The sequence below is a fragment of the Choloepus didactylus genome, chromosome 19 (genome assembly GCF_015220235.1).
Source record: "Choloepus didactylus isolate mChoDid1 chromosome 19, mChoDid1.pri, whole genome shotgun sequence".
NCBI lineage: Eukaryota > Metazoa > Chordata > Mammalia > Pilosa > Megalonychidae > Choloepus > Choloepus didactylus.
This window is the reverse complement of record NC_051325.1, coordinates 6,424,745-6,447,088: the sequence shown is the minus strand read 5'-3', so window position 1 is coordinate 6,447,088 and position 22,344 is coordinate 6,424,745. Positions and strand designations below refer to the sequence as shown.

Below are 22,344 nucleotides of genomic sequence, written 5' to 3'. Positions count from 1 at the left end.
GTTTTTTTAATCTGTAGTATTTTGCTTTTTATTCTCATAATTTCTGTTGGATTACTTTTTATATTTTCAAAATCTTCTTCATGCTCTCACATTGTCTTCTTAATGTCCTGTATCTCTTTGTGCATGTTTTCCTTCATCTCCTTGAATTGATTTAGATTTGTTTGATCATCTTTGGTTAGTCTTCTATCTTATGAGTGTCCTATGAAGTTTTCACTTATTCTTTTTGACTGTGCCATATGTTCCTGTTCATTAATATGGTGTGTAATTTTCTGATGATATCTAGGCATCTGATTATCTTGAAGAATTAACTCCATAGGTTCATTTCTCCCTCTTACCTAGGATTTTATTATTGATTGGCTTTATGTTAAGGCTCTTCTTTGACTCTTGGATTAACTTATTCCAGACCTTTAAAATGCCCCATGTTTACCTGTTCAGATTTTCTCAGTTCTTATTCATCTGATTCTTGTCCTGGAATGTGGTAAGATATTTAAGATTGCAGTTTTTGCCTAATTGTTTTACCTCCAGGGCAGAGCTTCTGTTTCTCTCTTCCTTCTCTGTCAATCCTGATCTGTTCTCTTTGTTTTTGTTCAGACTTTTCTCCCAGCTCCTATGAGTTGTTTAAATTCTCTGCCTCACTCTTACACTCTTCAGTTCTGGGACCTGCCCTTTCTTACAGCAATTCAGTTTGACACTCCCTTTTTTTCTCTGATTCTTTTCTTTCCCTGGTTTCTTCCCGTTTAGGGAATCCTCCCCTGGGGGCCTGATGTGGCAAATCCAGAAAGGTGGGCCACTTCAGAAAAGTCTGTTTTGCCTTTACTGGTCCTGCTGACTGCAACTGGATTGTGTGAGAGCACAAAAGTTCTTGCCAGCATTTCTATCATTGTGTCTCTCCCCTCCCACCTGGAGGCCCTTGTTCTATATAGCACTACTCAGTGCCTTGTGTTTCCCCTGGGTCTCTTTGGGCTTAAGTCCTAATGCCTGGATATGTGCAGAGTTCTAAGTTCTATCTTGCTTCTGTGATTTGCTCCCCAGTCTGCATGCATGTTTGAGTGGTGTTTATATGCAGGTTTTGGGGTTCCTTTTCTGTGGATCCCTCCTTTTATGGATATTTTCCTTCAATTTTTACCTGCTCTAGCAGCCATGAATTCTATTACTTGACTCCTCTAGCCAATAAGACTTCCATTTTCTGCTGTAGTTCTTGCTGCACATGCTGTGTAGACTGCCTTCAGACACGCCCTTCAAGGGAAGAGTCCTCTCTAGTGTCTGCCTGCTTTGGGTCACACTCCAATGCCCTCAAATCATTGTTTATTATTGTTTTCCAGGGTTTACAATTACTATCTGACAAAGGGCTAGCCTGATAGAAGCTACACCAGCATTACTGGAATCAGAACTACTTTCTCTCATGTGGTTTTTCATTTTCATTCTCTAGTGATTAATGAGATTTAGAATCCTTTTCATGTGTTTAATGGCTGCTTGGATATCTCTTGTGAAATACTCTTTCAATTCTCTTGCCCATGTTTCTATTAACGTGTTAGGTTTTTCTACTTGATTTGCATGAGTTCTGCATATAATATAATTTTGGGTATAATTTTTCCTGTCATAGTGTGTTTATAAGGAAAATTGTAAAAGACTTTGAAATGGACCAAAAGATTGATGGGTGTGTTCAATGGAAAACAAGGCATTTTCTTGCATGCTCTCCAGATAATGTGATTCTATGGGAGCTCCACACTATTCACTGTCTTCAAGCTATGATTTGCAACTCTATATGTTACAGACAATTTATAGGAATGCAAGTTCTGTTCCTTGGAAAGAGAATTGTTTCCTCCTGTCCTCCCATGGAAAAAGCTACTTTCTTGCATCTATTTATAAATTCATTTTAGCATGCCTGATTCAGATATGTAAGTATAGTACTTTGAATTCTATTCTGAACTGGTTGCAACCTCTTATCAGTGTCTAATGACAAAAACAAAGCTTCAAGACAACAAAGGCATTTATTTGGGGTCTTAGAATTGCAATTCACAGAGCATAGATTCAGGTAGCAACCTAAGTCATGGCCCATCTTTGCATTTCTAGGTAAGGGTTATCAAAGGAAAAGAAGGTTTGAGAATTTATTTATGGTTGATGAATATTGGGGTACTCCATTTTTCCTTAAGATTACTAGTTCACTGAGTTCTTTATTTTATAGCTTGTTTGTGGTGTCTGGATACCCTTGGGGTTTCGAGGAACATTATTGCTTAAGGATCTGCATACTTTGGTAGTTTGTGCTACCTGGCTGAGACCTGCAAAAAAGTACATCAAGAATTACCTCCTGACTCCATTTTAAATCTCTCAGCCATACTAATTCTATTTTGCTTCATTTCATTCTGTATTAGTTAAGTAAAATCTTGGAAATGTGATCATTATATATGTATATGAGAGTCAAGATTATACCACTGAACAATTATCCTTTAATGTATCACAAATATCTTCTCCCACATGGCCTCCCTCACCCAACCTCAGTGTTCTGGGAGTTTAGTTGTCCGTGTCCCAGAAGGACTGGAAACCAGGATTGATGAACAGAATTGAGGTCAACCACACACTGCCTCCTGGGATCTCCCTTGGGAAAACTTTCCCTGACCCCACAGACTGGAGTCAGCACTTTTTGTTATAGGACTTTATCGTCTCACTACTTTTCTTTCATAGTAGTTGTCACAGTTGTACTTAAATAATAATTTGTGAAATTATGTATGCAATGTTTGTTTCTGCTCCTGGAATAAAATTCCTGAGGGCGGAAGCCCTGTTGGTCTCGTTTCCCACAATATGCCAAGTGTCCATTTGGTAAATATTTGTTGAATGAATAAATGGATAGAATATTCTCAGAACTTCCAAGTTGGCCTCTGCCCTTCCAAACATTTTTGGGACCTTATAAGGGCATGAAGTTTCAACAATTGTCTTGAGTTCCAGCTGTAAGGAGATGGTCTTCCCTTGAGGGTAGGAATCAGTTCAGGATGACTTTCTGCAATCTCTTTAAGAGGCTGTATAGAGAAGAAAGAACATGAACTTCAGGGCCAGAAGACATGAGTTCAGTTTCTACCCAGAAGCAGGGAGATGCAACTTTCCTAAAGTCTTGATTTCTTCATCAGTAATGCTGAGGCAGTGACACCTGCCTCTCAGGGGTGCTGTGAATTCACAGTGAAAGTCTGTGAAAACTCTGAAAAAGTCAAAACACTGTGTCCACATCAAATGTGACTATTATTATATTTTGTTAGATATTTTAATCTGCTTCAATAGTGGACATGCATTTTAATGGTGGTGTATCATTCAGTTTTGCTAGGATATACTGTGATACCAAATAATCCATGTTTTAGTTTCCCGGGCTGTTCAAGCAAATACAATGCAATACATTGGTTTAAACAATGGCAATTTATTGACTCATGGTTTTGAAACTAGGAGAACATCTAAATCAGGGCAATTGAAGGTGATGCTTTCCTCCTGAAGACTGGAATTCAGGAGCTGGCTGCCAGTGGAACTTGGTCCTTGTTTCCTGTCACATGACAATGCACATGGTGGCCTTTCCTGGCCTCTTCCTTCTCTTCTGGGTTCCATTGAGATCCAGCTTCTTGTCTCCTGTGGCTTTCTTCTCTCTCCGTCTGAATTTCATTCTCTTATAATGGGCTCCAGTTATAGGATTAAGACCCATCCTGCTGGAGGTGGGCCACACCTTAACTGAAATAACCTCATCACAACATCCAATTTACAATGGGTTCACACTCACAGGAAGGGATTAGATTTGAGAACATGTTTTCCTGGGTTATATACATCTAGAAACCACCACAACCCCCTAATGAAAAGGCATATAACATTATAGGTATCTTCTCTCTCATTTCAGTGTCTACTGCAGTTTGGGACTCTGCCTGGCTCTGCTCCAGTTGAGTTTTTTATTCTGGAATCTAAGCTAAAGGAGGAGGTACACTCTGGAACATATCATTCCCAGGGAGGAGGAATAGAGCAACGATGGATCCACACAGTGGACACTCCTGTGGACATTCCTTTGGCCAAGGCTGATGACAGTGGGGTGGTGAGTATCTTTCTCCCACGGGGCAGCATGCTCTCAGCATGGGGTGGGGAGTGGGCAATGACCAGTGAGGACCAATATTAAGATCTGCCATCAGGATGAGGATTTGAGAAGAGCTACTTCTCTGCGTAGTTCTTCACTGGACACCTGAGAGTCAGTGTGCCCAATGGTCTTCTGCATTATGCTCTTTGTATCCCCTGATACCATTGGGACCTTCACTTCATGTGGTTCCCCTGCCTTGTTATGTCTAAGCCTCCTCCCTGTCCCAAGTCTCTTTTCTCTGGCTTGACCCTCTGTAACCTGCACATGAAAGGACCCAGAGGATGGCAATGTAGGAGAAAGATCACTAACCTGAAGTCAGCAGTCTGTGTTTAGACCCAATTCTCCCACATGCTGATGGGTGACCTTGGTTATGTCACTGACCTTCACCCATCTGCCCAACCCCAAGCCTGCATCTGTGCCATGGCCTGGTCTGGGTCCAGACAGAACATAAAGAAGGGATGAGAATGCCAGTGTCACATGGGCAGGGACATGTAGTGATGGTTCACTTTGTCATCCCAGCCCTGGAGAGCAGAGGTTGGCATCAGTCCATAGGAGATGACTCAGGAAGTTGCTGTCCTGCCCTCCAGGAGCTCCTGGTATCTGGGGAACATGCAAGGCTATTAAGTGGAGAAGCACATTCACAGGATGAGAGACAGCAAGGTCCATTCTGCTTGGTGGGTTAGGGGGGGATTCACGGGGGAAAAAGACACATGAGCTAAAACAAAAGGGATTACGTTAGCTTGCTTGGAGTCCCCAGGTGAAGGGAACCATGTGTGCAAAGTTTTGGTGCATGAGGCAGCCTTATGATCCAGGGAACTCGGCACCCAGCTGTGGCTCTGGTGGAAATCAGCAGGTGTGTGTGTGTGTCTATGTGTGTTCCACTATGTGAGGACTTGTATGACTGCAGTTGCCAGATGAATATGTGTGTCTGAGTGTGTAGTGTAACTGCCCAGTGTGGAGAAGGCATGTGAACTTGTGTGTGTCTGAGTGTGTCACTATGGCTCTCCTATACAGGACAAGCTTGCATGTGTCTGTGTGTCTGAAGATGTGTTGGTGTGACTGCCCTTTGCAGAACTGTGTGTGTCTGTATGTGTTGGAGTGTGTATTGGTGCAGCAGGCATGTGTGTCTGTGTTTGTTTCTGAAAGTTTGTTGGTGTGACTATCCCTGTGCATTAGAGCTGTGTGTCTGTGTATGTCTGAGTGTTTGTTGGTGTGTATACCCTATGGATTAGGCATGTGTGTCTGTGTGTATCTGAGCATGTGTTGGTGTGAGTACTTTGTGAGGCAGGCCTGTGTGTGTGTCTGACTGTGTGTTGGTGTGACTTCTCTGTATGACAGTTGTGTATGTCTGTGTGTGTCTGAATGAGTGTTGGGTGACTGCTGTATGTAGCAGGCATGTGTGTCTGTGTGTATCTCTGTGTTGGAGTGAATGCTGTTTGTCACAGTCGTGTGTGTCTGTGTGTGTCTGAGCATGTATTGGTGTGACTGCCCTACAAGGCAGGATGCATGTCTGTGTGTGTTGGAGTTTGTTTTGGGTTGGTGCAACTTCCCTGTGCAGCCAGCATTCATGTCTGTGTACATCTGAGCATGGGTTGGTGTGACATCTCTGTATAAGATGTGTGTGTGTCTGTGTCTGTGCTTCAGCTGAGGTGTGCAACACAGAGGTCAGGAGGCCTGCCCAGGCACATGCTCTGGGACAGAGGCCATGGATGGCTCAGGTGCATCTGTATCTCTTTCTGATCTGACCCTGTTGCATCTCCCTAAGGCTGTGATCATAGAAGGCAGCCAAGATCAGGTAGGGGGATGTTGGGACTGCTGTGTGCCCTGTTGGGGCTCTGGATTGCCTGGCTGGGTGCAGCCCTTGAGGATTCTGGGGGTCTCCCAGAGCCCAGCTTCTCTGTACAGAGCTGAGACATCACTGGCTTAATAGGCAGTGATAGGTCCATTCCTGCTGGGTGGGAGACTGCAAGGGAGATTACGTGGTGAGAGCTCAGAGCCTGATGAAGGGGGAGGGGCAGATGCAGAGCTAGACCTCAGAGCAGATGTGCCATGGGTGGAGCAGGGTCAGGAAGGGAGAGCTCTGGTATTGGAGGGTGAAGGGTCTGGTGCAAGAGGGGGTGGGGAGGACAGATGGTGGGGGTGGGTGGGTCATGCAACTGCAGGAGGAGAAGGGTATCAGGAGGACAGGGTGTAAGGAGGATGATGGGTGGGGAGTGGGTCAAGAAGACAGGAGATGCTGAGAGGGGAGTGTATAAGGGGGAATGAGGAAGGGGCAGGGGAGTGAGGTGAGGCAGGAGGAGGGGTTCAGAGGATGGCACATCACAGAGAGCACACTGAGGTGACCCATATTCACAGAGGGTGGCCTCCAAGGCCTGAACGGGCTGTACACAGAGAGGCAGGATGGGGCACAGACACTGATGGTGTTACAAGTGTTGGAGGAGGATGGAACTGGATGGGAGACTTGGGAGCATGGCTATGGAAGATGGGAGGCTGTGGGGGGTGAGCAGATGGGAGGTGAGATGCTGCGGGGAAGCTACTGCATTGGTTTAGGGGATGGGGTAGAAGTGGTGGGCTAAAGAAAGATGGGGAACCCCATTAGCAAGAGGAGCTTTTGAGTTAGAGGAGAAAGTGTGGGGAAACCTCAAGTTCTTGGCATAGATAACATTGTATGGTATCCTGGAGGGGAAGCAGGTTTGGGAAGGCATCTGAGGCCTGCAGTGCCTTGAGGACAAGGCAGTGCACACCAGCTGCAATTAGAGATGTGAACCTGGCATGGGGACAGGTCAGGATGGGCCCTTACTGTGTCTCCAGAGCTCCTTACTGCCCCATGGCACCATGGAATTGGGGATTCTTATGGGGCCGAGTTGTGGACACTTATGCAGGCAGCATCTGAGACAGGACTCAGGGCCTTGGGGAAAATGCCGTTTTCCTAAGGGAACTTGGCACAGTTGTGTGGATTCTAGGGGACCAGAGGCTGCCCTTGGCCTGAGGAGTCTCCCTGTCAGGGTCTGCAGAAAGCATCTGCTCCTTCCCAGTACGGTCTTGCCCCTTCCCACCACAGCCCTCTCCACCCTGAATGATGTGGCACCTGAAACAGCCTGGGCTGAGCTGTGCACTCTCAGGACTTCGGTGGTGCACACACTGAGCTGGGTGAAGTTCAGAGGGTGGCTTTGTAAAGCCACAGAGAAAATGCATGTCCATCCCTGATGTCCTGATGTCACTGGAATTGGAGTCTGCTGTGCTCCCATCATCATGGGATGGAGCTGGTGGGAATAAAGCCAGTTGCCTGCTGCCTGCTGCCTGTCTTCTGGTTGGTCACTCTTCTTTCTGCTTGACACGCAGCAACACCAAAGGACTCACCCTAGGTCCCTCTGCACCTGTTCCCCACAGCTCCTGCAGCACCAAATTCTGATAATTCAAAGGCTACCCTTGGGCACAAATTGCCTGGTCAAACCAGCCCAGCCTTAGGGTCCCTGGAGTTCACCATCCAGCAGGCATCAGCTATGAGTCCAAACAGTGGGACCTGTTCCATGGTGAGGACCCTGACTGCTTGTGTGTCCCTGTTCCTGCTCTCTGGGCAGCCTGGGCCTGGGCCTCTGGGGACATCCTGCCTGGCCCCTGTGTCTTTGGTGGAGCTCTCGTGCAGCTGCTGGAGTGATGCTGCTAAAGAAGCCCCTCTGTGGCCCTGTCTTGCCAATAATTATCTCTGTGTGTCTGAGGCCCACAGGACATGTCAGCTCCTCCTTTTATGGCTGTGGCCCAGCTTCTCTCCATCTCTAGCTCCACCTGGGTTGGCCTTTCTTGACCACTGTGGCCTGATCCGTGCCCCCTCTCACAGCAGGTGGCTTCTCAGTTCTGGCCATGCCAGTGCTCGACGACCCTCCTGAACCCAGTCTCCATGTGGCTCTGCCTCCCCAGGCCTCCCCCACTGACTCCCAGGCCCCATGTGACCCCCTGCACTTCCTCCTTGCCCAGACTTGGGAACCGATGTCAGTGCTGCTGGGCCTGTCCCTGTGTGCTTGGGACACAGCTGGATGAAGGTCCTTTGGGACTGCCCAGCTGAGGGCAGTGAGGCCTTCCTGGGGCTGCTCACCCTGCCCACCCTGCAGAGTAACCCCACAGGACTGCACGGTGCCTCCTAACTCGGGCTCCAGTTCTGCAGGGAGAAGGACACCCCTGGAAGGCCCATCTAAACACCCTGAGGAGGGGACGGGGCCCAGGGGGGCAGGGCCCTGTGGCAGGTCAAGTAGGGTGGCCAGTGCCGGCAGGAAGGGGTTGAGGGTGGGCAGAAGGGCCAGAAGATTCCAGAGACTGTACATTTGTGGGAGGAGTCCCTGGACCGATGATGTGGCCACGCTCTTCCCAACTGTGGTTTGCGTTAGGCATGGAGTGTAGCAACATGGACAGACTAATAAATTGTATCATTTTAAAGGGTGGTTTATTGTCATTTTTAACAAAGTAGAAACACATGCACATTATAGACAATGAATGGGCTTCAGAAAATTAAAGAGGAGAAAAAGATACTAAAACTAATATTCTAATATTTCCTCTGAGCAATTTATCTCTATGATTTTCCTTCCTGCATGCCCCTAATCATCATTAATTGAGGCTCTATCCTTCTATTGGGATGCCCTGTATGGGTAGGATGGGTGCCCCCAGAGAATGTGGCTTGGCCTGAGGAGTGTCCCAAGCTCCTCTCATGCATAGCAGCACTTGAGTTGCACAGAGCAGGGTGATTTTTCCTTTGCCCCTGGATACCTGGCTCTCTTGCCCTAAGAAGCAATCAGACAAGTAACTTAGAGCAGTGCCGAGGCCCCTGGGGCTGCAACTGGTACCAAATCCCACAGCTGCCTGGTGCAGCCCCCCCCAAGGTGGGGGGCACTCTTTTCTGTTGTGTCCCAAACCCCACTGCATGCTCACTGGCTGGAGGCCTGGCATCCAGTACCAGGGCTGGCCATGCCTGCTGGCCCCACTCTCCCAGCGCTAGTGCCCAGAGACTCCCCTCTCCCCTCCTCTGTTCAAGGGACCCACTGAGGCTGCCTCTAATGTGACCACATCCTGCCTAGGCCCCTCCCATTAGGCCCATCTGACTGTCACCTACTGGGCCCCTGCCCTTCCTCAGTGGCAGAGATGCCCACCCCTCACAGGCATCTCGTCCTTTTACCTCTGCCGAGGCCACACAATCCCCAGCACAGGCCCTCATCCATTGAGACTCCTGAGGTGGAGGAAGGATAGATCTCTCACCCCTGCACTCCTGCCCTCATCCTCCTCTGCAGGGTTTCCCTGTAGAGAGGTGAGGACGGACTCCCACTGCCCAAGTACTTGAGGACAGACTTTGGAAAAGAGATGTGATTGATGGTTGGGAGATGGCAGGTTGTCCTGAACCTGTCATCTCACTCTCCCCAGCAGGCAGTCAGGAATGTCTGTCTGTGTTGGATCCCACATCTGAGGTTACTGTGGGTATCCTGGGTGTGGTCTTTGCAGAGATCTCCATGCTAAGAGAAGGTGCCGGAGCTTTGAGGCTGGACAGTGGCTCAGCTGAAGTGAACCAGTTATTGGATGGAGGCTCCACTGTGCCTCTTTCTCAGGCCAGGTGTGCACTGAAGCTTCCAGGATGGAGTGTGGCCAGATGAGGGCCAGGAAGAAGGGAGATCTGAGACATGGACAGTGGCACCTTCCAGGGGCTGCCCTTCACAATATGGTGTCCCCCCACAGCCTCTGTGGGAAACCATTTAAAACCTGGGGCCTGGTCAAGGGTGGACTCTCAGCTCTGATTCCTACAGAGGCCTGCCCTTTCCCTGATGGACACCTGGACATTTGGCCCTGGCATCTCCCTGTTCAGTGTGAACCTGCACGAGCTGGGCAGTGATGAGTCTGGGCCTGAGTTGTTGGAACAGGGTCTGATGCTCCTGCTCTCAGTGCGTTGGGCCCCAGAAGTGCGCATGGTTCCGTCTGCAAAAACCCCTGTCCAGCACTTCTGTTTGCTGCTGTGCACATGTGCTTGGTTGTGGGGGAACCAGCAGGTGTCCAGGCAGCTGAGGTCTGGGGTTAGAGTTTGCTGCCTTCAAAGTTCTCCAAGGGGATGTAGATGAGGCAGCAGTTCAGAGGGTGTCAGGGTCAGAAAGAGCAGGGTCATAGGCCTGTGGGGTCAGAGGGTGGCAAGATCAGGGGTCAGTGATGTCGGAGTTGAGAGGTGCAGGTCTGGAGTGGGGGTTGAGCTGCATGGGGCCAATGGCTTGTCTTCTGCGGGGTCTGAGGCCAGGACAGCACCACCTCTATGTACAGTCCCTGGATGCCTAAGCAGGAAGGGTGACCCTAGGCCCCCACCCAATCATGTTCCTGTAGTCAGGGATGATTGTCCGCTTCAGCTCCACCACTGAGGAGAAGATGCACTTCACCTGTAGGAAGACAGGTGGATGTGAGCCTGTGGGGAAGGGCAGGCTCCCGCGGCTTCTGTGGTGCCCAGTCACTGACCCACTTGGCCACCGCCCTTCTGACCAAGGCCCTGGCTGACCAAGCCCTGGGCTGGTGGGGGTGGTTGTCGATGCAGAGAGGGAGGTCCCAGGAAGAAGCCCACCTTGAAGAGGGTGACAGTGGCACTTTAGCACATACTTAGCAGGAAGAGGGTGATGAAAATGGAGATGGTTGTCCACAGCCCATCCAGCTCCCCGTCCTGAGCCTCAGCACAACTCTCATCTGGCCACAGCTCTGCCCAGGAAATACGGGGGTCAGGGGGCTGTTCCAGCCACAGCCTCTGGGAGGGGCAGGTCCCTCTGAGAGTCAGGCAGGACAGGTTGGAGTGGGAGGAATGGGATGGGAAAGTTCAGGTGGAAGGGCCTGTGTGCCAGGATTGTTCTCCCATTTTCTCTGCCCCATTCCCTTTGGGTCAGGTTGGGGTACCCTCTCTGGGCCTCTCAGGGAAGTGCTGTGATCCCTCCCAGCCTGAGAGGCATCATCCTTGTACCATCCCCCTCTTCCAGCCTCGCACCCACTTGCTCCAGATAGTGCCCGGTGGTCAGCTGTGGGACCTGCTCCCTGCCATCCACTGGGCCTTGGGGCTGCAGAGGCAGTGTAAGGGGCCCAAAGGAAATGAGGCCACCCCAAGCCCTCTGCACCCTCCTTGGGTCATCTGGCTACAGAGAGGAACAGAGCTAAGGAGAGGCCCCCAGTGTTAGGGACAATGATGAGGGTGGATGAATGAGTGGGTTTTCCTGGAGTGTGAGTGTGAACATGTTGGAATGTGAGCGTGTGAGCATGTGGGAGTGTCAGCATGTGAACATGTGAGCATGTATATGTGTGAGGGTATGTAGGCATATGAGTGTGTGAGCATGTCAGCCTGGAGCATGTGGGAGTGGGTGCATGTGAGTGTATGAGTGTGGGAGTGTAAGCACATGAGAGTGAGAGCATGTGAGTGTTGAGTGTATGAGTTTGTGAGGGTGTGAGCATGTTGGAGCATGGGAGTGTGAGCATATGAGTGTGTGATCATGTGGAGGTGTGAGCATGTCAGCTTGTGAGCATGTGGGAATGGGAGCATGGGGGAGTGGGAGCGTGTGAGCCTGCAAGTGTGTGAACCCGTGAGTGTAGGGGAGGGGCTGAACACATGGGCATGTGAGTGTGGGAGAGTGTGAGTGTGTGAGCATGTGGGAGGCTGGCGGCTGTGCCAGAAGAGGCCTTTGCCATCACAGTAGCTTGAGGGAATGAATGAAGCACCTGCCTTAGCCCCCATGTCAGTCCCTCCTTGAGGAAGTGTGGAGCGTGTGTCTGGGTGTGGGTTTCCCATGTCTGCACGTGAGAGGAGGCCGAGTCTGAGCTGGTCAGTGAGTGGATGAGCAGTGAGCTGCCCGCTGGGCACACATGCCAGGTCTGGTAGACATCGGGCCCCAGCTGGTGCCTGCAGGTGCACATGGATGGGCACTTGAACTGAATACCTGTGGGAGGCCCAGGTGTGTAAGGTGTGATGTACATGCATGTGGAAAGATAACACTGGGGGCTGAGGGCTGCTCATCAGAGGTGCCTGTTTCCAAAGTGTCTGGGCTCACTGTGCATGTGGTGGCCAGGATGGGGCCCACCCTGGGGCAGATGGGCCCACCTGCCTCTGCCTCTTTGGAGCACTGGGGTGAGGGTCCCCATGCATGTGTCCCCCTGACACTCCATAAGGATGGAGGCCACGGCCAACCCATTTCCTCCTGAACTTGCCATGTGGGATCCAGGTGGAAAAGGCACATCCATTGGCCCTGGCAGTTCTCACAAGAGGATCCAAAGTTACCAGGGGAGCTCCTGGACAGGGACCCTGGGACAAATGACAGGCCACTTTCCCCACTGCACTGGCACCTACAGAGGCATGCTATGACTTCATTGTCCTTGGGAGATGCCTCCACCTATTCTCTTTTCCCACGCCTGAGCCCCTAGTATCTGTTGTCTGGAGGGAGGGCACAGAAGAGAGACCACCTCTTCCCTGCTGTGGGAACACCTGCACTGAGCTCCCTCCAGGTGGCCAGTGCAGACTCATGTGCCCCTTGGGATCTGTCCCAGGACCCGTGCTCTCTCCCTAACAGTGAGGACAGAGACTTCCTCAGGAGCAGCCTCAGAAAGAACCATGCCAGTCTCACAGAATCCCAGGGCAGTGCTGGGTGCTTTATTTCCATGCTGGGGTGCCTGGGAGGTATTTACAGGGGGGCTGGGGAGGGGTGCTCACTGGTCACACTCATTTACTGGGAGACTGGGAGACGGTCTTCTGTGTGTAGTGGTTGTGCAGGGCCTCGTGCATCACGACACAGGAGTACACACTGCTTCCTGGCCACTTGCTGTGGTCTATGGTTAACTTGCTGTAGAGGAAGAAGGTTCCGTCCTTCTCCTCCTGGGCCGGGGTGGACACAAAGCTGCTCTCAGGCAATGGCTGCCCATTGCTCTGCCATGTGACATCAATTTCATTGGGATAGAAGCCCTTCACCAGGCAGGTGAGGCTGAGCATTTGTTTGGACAGCTCCTCTGTGTGTGGGCCAAAGGCGTACACCTGCGGCTCCTGGGGCTGCCCTGTGGGGACAAAAGACCACGCAGCCAGTCAGGGCAGGGGGCTGGCCTGAGCTGTGCAGACCCTCAGGGGCTGGGGAACGGTGCGAGGTGTCTATGGAGGGTGCTCCTCAGCCTGGCTGGTGGCCTTCACTCACCCGGGGCTTTGGAGATGGTCTTCTCGATGGGAAACGAGAGGGCTTTGTTGTTGACCTTGCGCTTGAAGACCTTCCCCTTCAGCCAGTCCTGGTGCTTGATGGGCAGCACACTGACCACCCGGTAGGTGCTGTTGAATTGCTCCTGCTGCTGCCCTGTCTTGGCTGTGTGCACCTCCACACCGTCCACGTACCAGTTGAATGTTACCTCGGGTTCCTCCTGGCTCACGTCCACAACCAGGCACGTGACCTCAGGGGTGTGGGAGATCATGAGAGTGTCCTTGGGCTTCGGGGGGAAGATGAATACTGATGGTCCCACATTGTCTGGGGTGGGAGAGACAGGAAGGTGAGTTGCCACCTGGGGTGGGCAGAATGGATTCTCCCGTTCCCCCGTCGTTGGCAGGGCCTGGGCGGCACCTTACCTGGGCAAGTGGGGGTGTCTGGAGGGATCAGTGGTTTCACTGCAGAGAGAGCAGACTGGGGTTACCAGAGTCTGGGAGGAGAGGAGGCGACCAGACAGGGCCATGGGGAGGTTCCGGCCTTTGGGGCAGTTTTAGAACATTGTCCATGTGCCCAGGACCTGGGTAAGGGTCATCCATCCTGTGCCTGCCCTCGGCCTGGGGGCAGTGCCCAGAGAACCCCCTCACTGTCCTTGTGGGTGGGGGTCATGCAGAGGCTTTCATGGGGAGGAGACAGTTTCCTCCTTGGCCACCCTTGGCTGGGTCACAGCTGTCCCATGCCCCTTGGCTCATCCCCAACAGGTGGCCACCCCAGGGCTGACCCTGAGCCTGTCTCCAGAGCAAACCAGATTATGGGTGAGGGCCCATGCTGCCCGTCCATGTTCTCACCGATCTTGTCCACCTTGGTGTTGCTGGCCGGGTGGTGTACATTGCAGGTATAGGTCTTGCTTTTCACAGTGCTACTGGGCACAGCCACAAGGCTGCTGCTGGAGTAGAAGCCCGAGGAAAGCAGGACACTCGGGAAAGTTTGGACGCCACTGGTCAAGGCACCCGAGTTCCACTGCACCGACACGGGCTCGGGGAAGTAGCCTGTGACCAGGCATCCCAGGGCCACTGTGGCATCTAGCTTCTCCTTGCAGCTGGGGGCCAGAGAGTAAACTGATCGGGCCATGGTGGCAACTGGAAGAGAGAAAGTGCTGGTGTGAGAGCAGAGCCTGACCCACCTGGCACTGAGGTCCTGAGACTGTTCCATTTGCAGCTCCTCCAGTCCCCTGCCCAGTCGGGGCTGATGGGCATTGGGTGCAGACGCAGCTGGCCCCAGCCACTTCCACCTCAGCCCCCTATCCTTCCTGGAGACCCCCAGGACAGGCACAGGCCCATGGCCCCTCAGCAGAGAATCCCCCACTGACCGACGTGGTTTCTGGAGCTGTAGGCCTCTGCCACCTGCAGTCAGCTTAGTTCCAGAGCCCTCCAGCACCTTATTTTCACTCTATTCATCAGGCCCCCTTGTCCTCAGCCAGGATGCTGTTGCTGCCCCCAACTCCCAACCCAGGTTCCTTTGAAACCTGTCTCTCTAGCTCTTCAATGTCTGGGCCCACTGGTCCCTCCTTGGGACCCCCCAGAACAGCACCATTTCCTGTGGCCCACATATACCTCCTCCTTGAGCCCCCAAATTGCCCTTCACCAGCTCAGCTCTTGGGCCAACCCTGGCCATCTTCCCAGTTCCTTGCTCCCCACAAAGACTGGAGGGGGTCAAAGTGCACCTCCTGCCCAAAGCACTTAGGCTCTGGAAACTCATGCCCTCTCCTTGCCTGGCCTTATGCCCTCCAGCCCATTTCCCCTTCAGTTTCTCTGCTCCTGAGCTCTGTCCTGGCCCTCTTGCCCTCAAGCATCATTTCTCTGTGCAGGTCTTACCTGCCCCATTGTCCCCTCTGCCGTGAGCTCTGCCAGGCCCTCCTGCCCCTTCCATTCGCCATCACAGCTGGCCCTCAGCCTGGCACCTCGGCTGGCTCACATCGCCCTCCTCTCTACTTGAGGTTCTTACCTTAGCCTGCCTTGGCATCGGCTCCTTGCCCCAGCTCAGGGCTTTATTTTGTTCAGCCACCTCCCCCTCAACCCCTGAGCCCCTGGCCCTTGGAAGCCGTCTTCCCCTCCTGCCCTCCCATCCCTCCCTGCTCACCTGCCCCTGCCCTGCCTGCCCTGTCTGAGCTGTATCCCCGAGGCTGATGTTCTCCCTCACTGTATCCTCTGCAGTTAACTTCCCCAACTCCCAGTTCCTGGTCCACCTGTCCATCCTGCCCCTTGTTCCTGATCTCCTGCATGCTGAGCCTTGAGGCCCTGCCCTCAAAGGCTCCTGGCCTTGCCCACCTGGAACCACTATCCTTGCTTCCCGTGTCCCGGTAGCCCCTGAGGCCCAGTGCAGAGTCAGCCTCTTCTGGGAAGCAATTTTCCTGGGGCCCTCAGCACTGACCATGGGGAACCTCCTGTCCCTGAGCTCCTCCAGGACCCCTGGGCCCCTGCCCCTCCTGCCAGCTCACCTTGCCCCCTGCATTGTGTGCTCCTCCCTGCTCCACTCCATGAAGCAGCCAGGGCTGCTGTGACATTCCCCCATTTCTACGATTCCCAAAGCCCCAGCACTGTCAGCGCAGATGTAGCTCAGTCCGCCTCTGGATCTATTCCTTTTCTGACACTGAGCTTGATCCTGGAGCTGCCAGGACACCTGTCCACTCTCCAGCCAGCCAGACACCTAGCTATCCCCCCATCAGAGCCCTCTGCCTCCTGCCCTGGCCCTCTCCCAGAGGAGCTCTTTGCACCTGCCTGTCCTCGCTGTCTCCCACCCCGCCCCCACCTCCTCCAGCAGCCCCATGTCTGGAAGCTTCTTTCTGGACCCTTGCTCTCCCAGACCCCATCCCTTTGCCAGGTCAGCAGCCTTGTGTCCCCTGTCTCCCAGCCTTCTGCCCCAGCTGTGCCCTAAACCCCTTAGGCCTGTGCTCTGGGCCCTCCACACCTTCCTTGCCCTCTTTTCTTCTCCCTCCCACTCCCAGCACAGCCCAGCCCCAAGCACAGCTCTCTGCTTCGCACACCCACCACTGCTCTGGGTACCCCTCCTCACTTAACAGGTAGCCTTCCCTAAGCCCATTCTAGCCCTTTCCTTTCCCTACATCCTCCATCTGCTCAGCCTTGCCCTGCACAGCTCAGTCTTCTGCCTTTCCCCCAAGTCTTTGGCCCATCCTGAGACTTGGCTGCCCTCAAGGGCTCTGGGCCTGGTCAACTTGGAATCCTAACCTCTGTCAGTCAGCTCAGAGCCTTTCATGACCCTGCCTGCATGTTCTTGCTCTGGTCAGCACCTAGCCGTGCCCTGCCTGTCTTCTTCTCCCTACTCTGGGTGGCTCCCAGATGTTTGTCTGCTTCTCTTACTGCTCTGGGAAGCTCCCAGCCCTTATCTGCTATGATTGCTTCTCTCTGCTTTGGATAGCTTCCTGGCCAGCCCTGCCTGCTTCTCCTTGCTTCTCCCTGCTCTGGGCAGCTCCCAGCCCTGCTCAGCACTGCCTGCTTTTCGTCTGTTCTGGGCAGCTCCCAACACAGCTCTACCTGCTTCTCACCTCTTCAGGGAAGCTCCCAGCTATGCCTGGCCCTGCTTCTCCCTGAGTTGGGGCAACCAGCCATACTCAGCCTGCTTCTCCTCTGCCCTACGCAGCTTCCAGCCTGATCTGCCAAGCCCTGCCTTTCCCTGCTGTGGGCAGCTCCCAACCCAGCCCTCTGTGCTTCTCTCTCTTCCAGAGCTCCCAGCACTGCACAGCCCTACCCTTCTTTTCCCTGCTCTGGGCATCTGCATGGCTTGCCATGCCATGCTTGCTTCCCTCTGCTCTGGGCATCTCTCAGCTCTGCACATCCCTCCATTCTTCTCCCTGCTCTGGCAGCTACCAGCCCTGGCCTGCCCAGCCCTGCTTCTCCCTGCTCCGGGCAGCTCACAGCCCAGCCCTCACTACTCTGTGGAACTCCTACTGCTTTCTAGCCCTGACTGACTCTCCCTGCTCTTGACATCTTCTACCCCCGACCATGCCTTGCTTCTCCCTGCTCTGGGCTTCTCCAAGGCTTGCCCTGCTGTGTTCACTTCTCCCTGCTCTCCACAGCTTCCAGCCCAGCCCTTCCTGCTTCTCCCTGCTCTGGAGAGCTCGCAGACCTGCCCAGCCCTGCCCTGCTTCTTCCTCTTCTGGGCAGCTGTAAGCTTGCCCAGCTGTGGTTGGTTCTCCTTGCTCTGGGCAGCTTCCAGTCTTGCTCAACCCTCCCTGCTTCTCCCTGCTGTGGGAAGCTCCCAGCCCTTCCTTGCCCTGCTTCTCCCTGCTCTGGGGAATTCCCAGTTCAGCCCTCCCTGCTTCTTCCTGCTCTAGGCAGCTCCCAGCCCTGCTCAACCTGCTTGTCCTCTGCCCTGGCCAGCTTCTTGCCCTGGTCTGCTTATGCTGCTTTTTCTGTGCCCTGGACAGCTCGAAGCCAAGCAGAGTCTGCTTCTTTCTGCTCTGGACAGTTCCCAGCCCAGCCCTCCCTATTTGCCCTGCTGTGGATAGCTCACAGCTCGGACCAGCCCTCTCTGCTTTTCCCTGCTTTGGTCAGCTCTCAGTTCTGCTCAGCCCTGTCTGCTTCTTCCTGCTCTGTGCAGCTCCCTGCCCTGCTCACCACTGCCTGTTTTGCATGCTCTGGGCAGCTTCCAGCATATTCCTGCCCTGTTTCTCCCTACTCTGGACAGCTCTCACCCCTGCCCACCCCTGATTTTCCCTGCTCTGGCCAACTCCCAGCCTTACCCAGTCCTTCCTGCTTCTCCCTGCTCTGCTAGTTCCCAGCCCCACCCTGCTCTGCTCTATGCAGCTCCCTCACTACACCTGCCTTCTTCCTGCTCTGGGTAGCTTCCAGTCTTTCCCTGCCCTGTCTGCTTCTCTCCTGCCCAGGGCACCTTCAAGCTTTCTGGCATCCCAGCTTTCCCCTGGGCCAGGCAGTCATGCAGGGCTCTCAGCTCTGCCCAGCTCTGATTTGCCCCTAAGCTCCTTGCTCCTTGCAACCAGGCTGCCCACCTATACCTGTGCCAACCTGACCTCTCCCCTGAAGACCTGTTGCCCTCAGCACAGGCTCCTCCATCAGCTCCTGACCTGACCATTCAGCTTGACCCAGTTCTTTCCCCCAGATGGAGCCAATAGCACTTCTGGGTCCCTCCGTGCAGCCTGTGCTTGCTCCCAGGGACCAGGGACACCTCTGCTCCTCACCCCCAGCTCCTTGAAGCAGATCTTGCTGCCCTTAGCCCAGCTCCTGTGGTGTCTCAGCTCTCTGCATATAGAAGCAAGTGCTGCCCTTGCCCTTGGCCCTGGCCATAGCCTAGGACTCCACTGTCACTACCTGTGACCCTGCCTGGGGTTTCTCACCAGCTCCATGGGACTGGTGTGCATTCTTTGGCCACCTGAGGTCCCTCCCACTCCCCTGTGCTCAACCAGACCCTTACCTGACCCGGATCATCCTGCCCTTTCTGCAGTCCATTCTGCTGCCAGCTCAGCTCCAGCCTTGACCCAGTGTGTGCCCTACCAGGATGGCCATTCCTCAGGCCCCTGTCTGTCCCATCCTATCATGTTTTCTTGAAGGCCCTGGACCCTGGAGCCCAGCCTACCTCTACCTGCTTCTACCTGCCTCCACCTATCTGTACCTGCTTCCTCCTGCCAGGTGCTCCTTTGTCCCTGCCCTGGACCAGTGCTGTGGGCCTGCAGGCAGCCTGCACCCTCTGTGCTGGGTCACCTGCTTGGCCCCTGGGTATGGTTAGTCCATTTCAGGCCCCGTGAAGGCCTGATCCCTCCTCAGCTCATTCTGGACCCTACTTGTGGACCATTGCCTCACCCAGGTCTGGCAGCTCCCATGGATTCCCTGGCTCCCCTCCTGCCATCCCTGCACTCTGCCCCACTCACCCTCACTCACCAAGGCTGGCAGGCCATGGGGATGGTGCCCGTGGAGCTGGGGTCTTGGCGGCAGCTCTCTCTGCTGCCCTGGGCATGACGGCTGATTGCCCCTCCATGTTGTGCCACCATGGGTGGCTCTGACTCCCCAGGACTATACACAACAGAGGTGTGAAACCTTCTGGGCGAGCCCAAAAAGACTCAAGTCAGGATTGAAACCTGCATGGCACACCTGCTTCCTGAAGTTCCCTTTTCTTTTGGGTGGTTTCTGTCTGAGAGGGCACAGGGGGAGCCCAAACACACAGAAGATCCTCATGTGGGTGTCTGGGGTGGGGTGGGGTTGGTGGCCCTGGAACCCAGGTTGCACAGAGGCTTCCAGATCCCCAGAGGAGAGTGGGACCTGGGTGGTCACACACTCTGCTCTCTGCCTCTACAGAAACCCAAGGGCCAACTTGGGACTGGCAGTGATTATGTCCACTCAGCCTGACCACCAGAACTTCCCTGCTGCTCTGGAGAAGAGGGACAGAATACCAGGAAGGGGGCCAAGTGATAGCGCAGGCTGGGGTCCCAGGACCTCTATCTTGAGCCCTCTGCCACCCTTCCAGCCCCACTGTGCTCTTCTCTTTGCCTGGGGCCAATGCAGAGTGTGTAAAGATTGTTCCAGGGCAGAAGGGTGGCAGAATGGTGGGGCAAGGACAGTTCTGACTCGGTCTTGCTCATGGCCCTCAGTCCAGCCCAAGTCTTGTCCTCTATCTCCCCTGCCTGGGTCCCCCACTTGCCCCTGGGGGCTGGGCTTGGAGCTGTCCCAAACATGCGGGGCTCAGCTGGGAGCTGCCTAGAGCAGGGAGAGGCAGGTAGAGCAGGGGAAGTCTGGCGGAACGTTGTCTTTTTTGAGGTCTCTGCCTTCTGCTTCCGTGGACACATCCCCAGCTTTCTTTTCACCTGACGTTGGCTCATACTTGATCCTGATATCTCAGGGCAAACAACAGTGAGTTGGTCCAGTCCCCCAATCCCAAGGCCTCTGCAGTCAGGCACACAGAGTGTGAGCCTCGCCTGGCCACTCTTGCTGGGCAACCCTCTGGGCCTCGGCTTCCTCGTGTGCATGAAAGAAATAGAGACCCTTTGCTCTGGAGCACCAGGGCCAGGTGTATTGGACAGGAGCTCCTTCCAAAGCTGAGCCCTTGGGTGGCACTGACTGGCTGCCTGGCCTTTCTGGCTACCCTCTTCCCTGGCTTGCTTAGTGCTAGTCTGCATACTTCATACCACATTGCAGGGACTCCCACCCTGAGGCCTCACTGGCAGCCCCTGGCCTAGCCCCAGCTCTCTGCCACCCCCATGAATGTGGCTTTGTGGCTCAGAATGCACCTGCCCTTCACCAGTGTGCACACTCCTGGCCAGGCTCACCCCTGAGATTTCACATCCTGGATGCTGCTAAGGTCACCTGGGTTCAGTGGCAGAGTCAGGCAGGACATCCTGGGGCTGCTCTGGATCCACTACAGTTCCTAGGGCAGAGAGGACTGTCCCCAGGTGGAATCTCCCTCCTACCAAGGTGGGGACTCAGATGAACTGTGACCCTCTGTATTGCAGTTCCCTCCTTCCTCCTCCGTGGAGAGAATGGAAAGCTCTTCCTGATGAGAGATGCTGACAATGTTCAGGGGTCTGGAGTGGGGAGGGTGGCATGATTGAGCTCTCTGTCCTGTAAGTCTTAGTGGGCACACCTGGAAGGGCTGAGCTGTCCCTCTGCCACACTTGTGTGTTCCTGCTGGATGCAACTAGATACCCCAAGGCCCAGCAGACTCCCAAAGGAGCCAACTGCAGACTGTGAGATGGGGAGTGTGAGAGAAGCATGGTTGGGGCACGGCTGGCCACTGCGAGGACAAGCATGAGAGCCAGGATAAGGGTATCCCTGGAGATGAACCACAGAAAATGCCATGTTCCCAGGACTGGCCTGGAATACTCAGGGATGGAAAGAGCAGAGGTCAGACCACCCCAGGGATGTTTCTGCTCAGAGGCAAGCAGGCAGGGAATGTGAAGACGTGGATCACGTCTTGCAGGGTGTAAGTCTGGGGCTGCAAAGGCTGGCTTGACAGCCCTGCAGGATCTGGTGCAGCAAGCATGGAACTACATGCAGGGGGCCCCTGACAGTTCCTGGATGAGCCTGCAGGTCCTCCTTGGTTCCACCAAATGTTCAGGCTCTGGAATGATGCTTTGGCACATGGATTCTCCAGTGGGGAGTCAGCCTAGATCCAGCTCAAACACATGCACCATGAGGGCAGAGTCGAGAAAAGGAGGTTCTCTGCTATTGGTCTGTCAAGGCCTTTCTGGGCACAGCTCCTCCTTGTCAAGGAGGCCTCAGCTCATCACCTGCTGTGAACCAGGGTTCAGAGAAGTAGGAAAGGATGAACAGGCCTGGGGGGGTCACATGCGCAAAACCCCTCACAAAGTTTCTTCTTCCCTGGTTTAGACCTGACGGTGTTAGGCCCATGGAATACACTCCCACTTAGATGACGAATTTTGTGGCAAGATAATTTGGCAAATCTTGTACTTAATTTAGTGGGCTTGCTACATCTTCCTCATTCAGATCCTGTTTTATATTCTTTGGTTCTTCAGAGATTGCATTTGATTCATGGAGGTGGTTGTTGGTCTGAAGATAAATCAGCTACTCGAGAAAAGTAAGGATTCTTAAGTACAGGGTGGCTACTCTCCTTGGACCAATAGTGGCAAAGTCTCCTTTGCTTGGCAAATGAGGGTCAATGCAATTGGGTGTTAAGTTACTGGACTTTATAGGAATCCACACAAATATCTGCATTTTGGTTCTCAATGTCACAATCTGTCCAAACAAATTCCTTTGTAAAAGAAAATTACTGAGGTTGTGAATTCATCTAGTGGTGATATTTTGCAAACTGTTGTATGAAACATTGGATCTGGCTGTCAGAAACCTTTACCCCATAACCACATTTACTCTGTGGTTACAAGAGAAAATACATGTTGTTTTTTTTTTTTTATTTTTAAATTCTTTTTATTTCAAAATTGCCTTTATATACAGACATCATTTTTTAAAATGCACATACACTGGAGATTTTCCAAGAAATGGGAGCTGGAAATAAAATTTGAGGGCAATTGAGAGAACTGAAATCGTCCCAGAAGTTCCGAGGGTCATGCTTCTTTAAATGTCCTTGATAACCTCTTCAAGT

The 22,344-nt window shown here is 53.3% G+C and overlaps 1 long non-coding RNA gene and 1 pseudogene across 1 annotated transcript in view; one reads left to right on the top strand and one right to left on the bottom strand.

The window, feature by feature from the left end:
* Positions 1-3,929: 3,929 nt before the first annotated feature.
* LOC119515712 overlaps positions 3,930-22,344 on the top strand; it is a 39,798-nt gene continuing 21,383 nt past the window's right edge. Inside the window, exon 1 of the long non-coding RNA XR_005213128.1 lies at positions 3,930-4,057. This is a non-coding gene — a long non-coding RNA (uncharacterized LOC119515712). The remainder of the gene's footprint in view (positions 4,058-22,344) is intronic.
* On the bottom strand, positions 12,700-19,258 carry LOC119515704 (annotated as a pseudogene).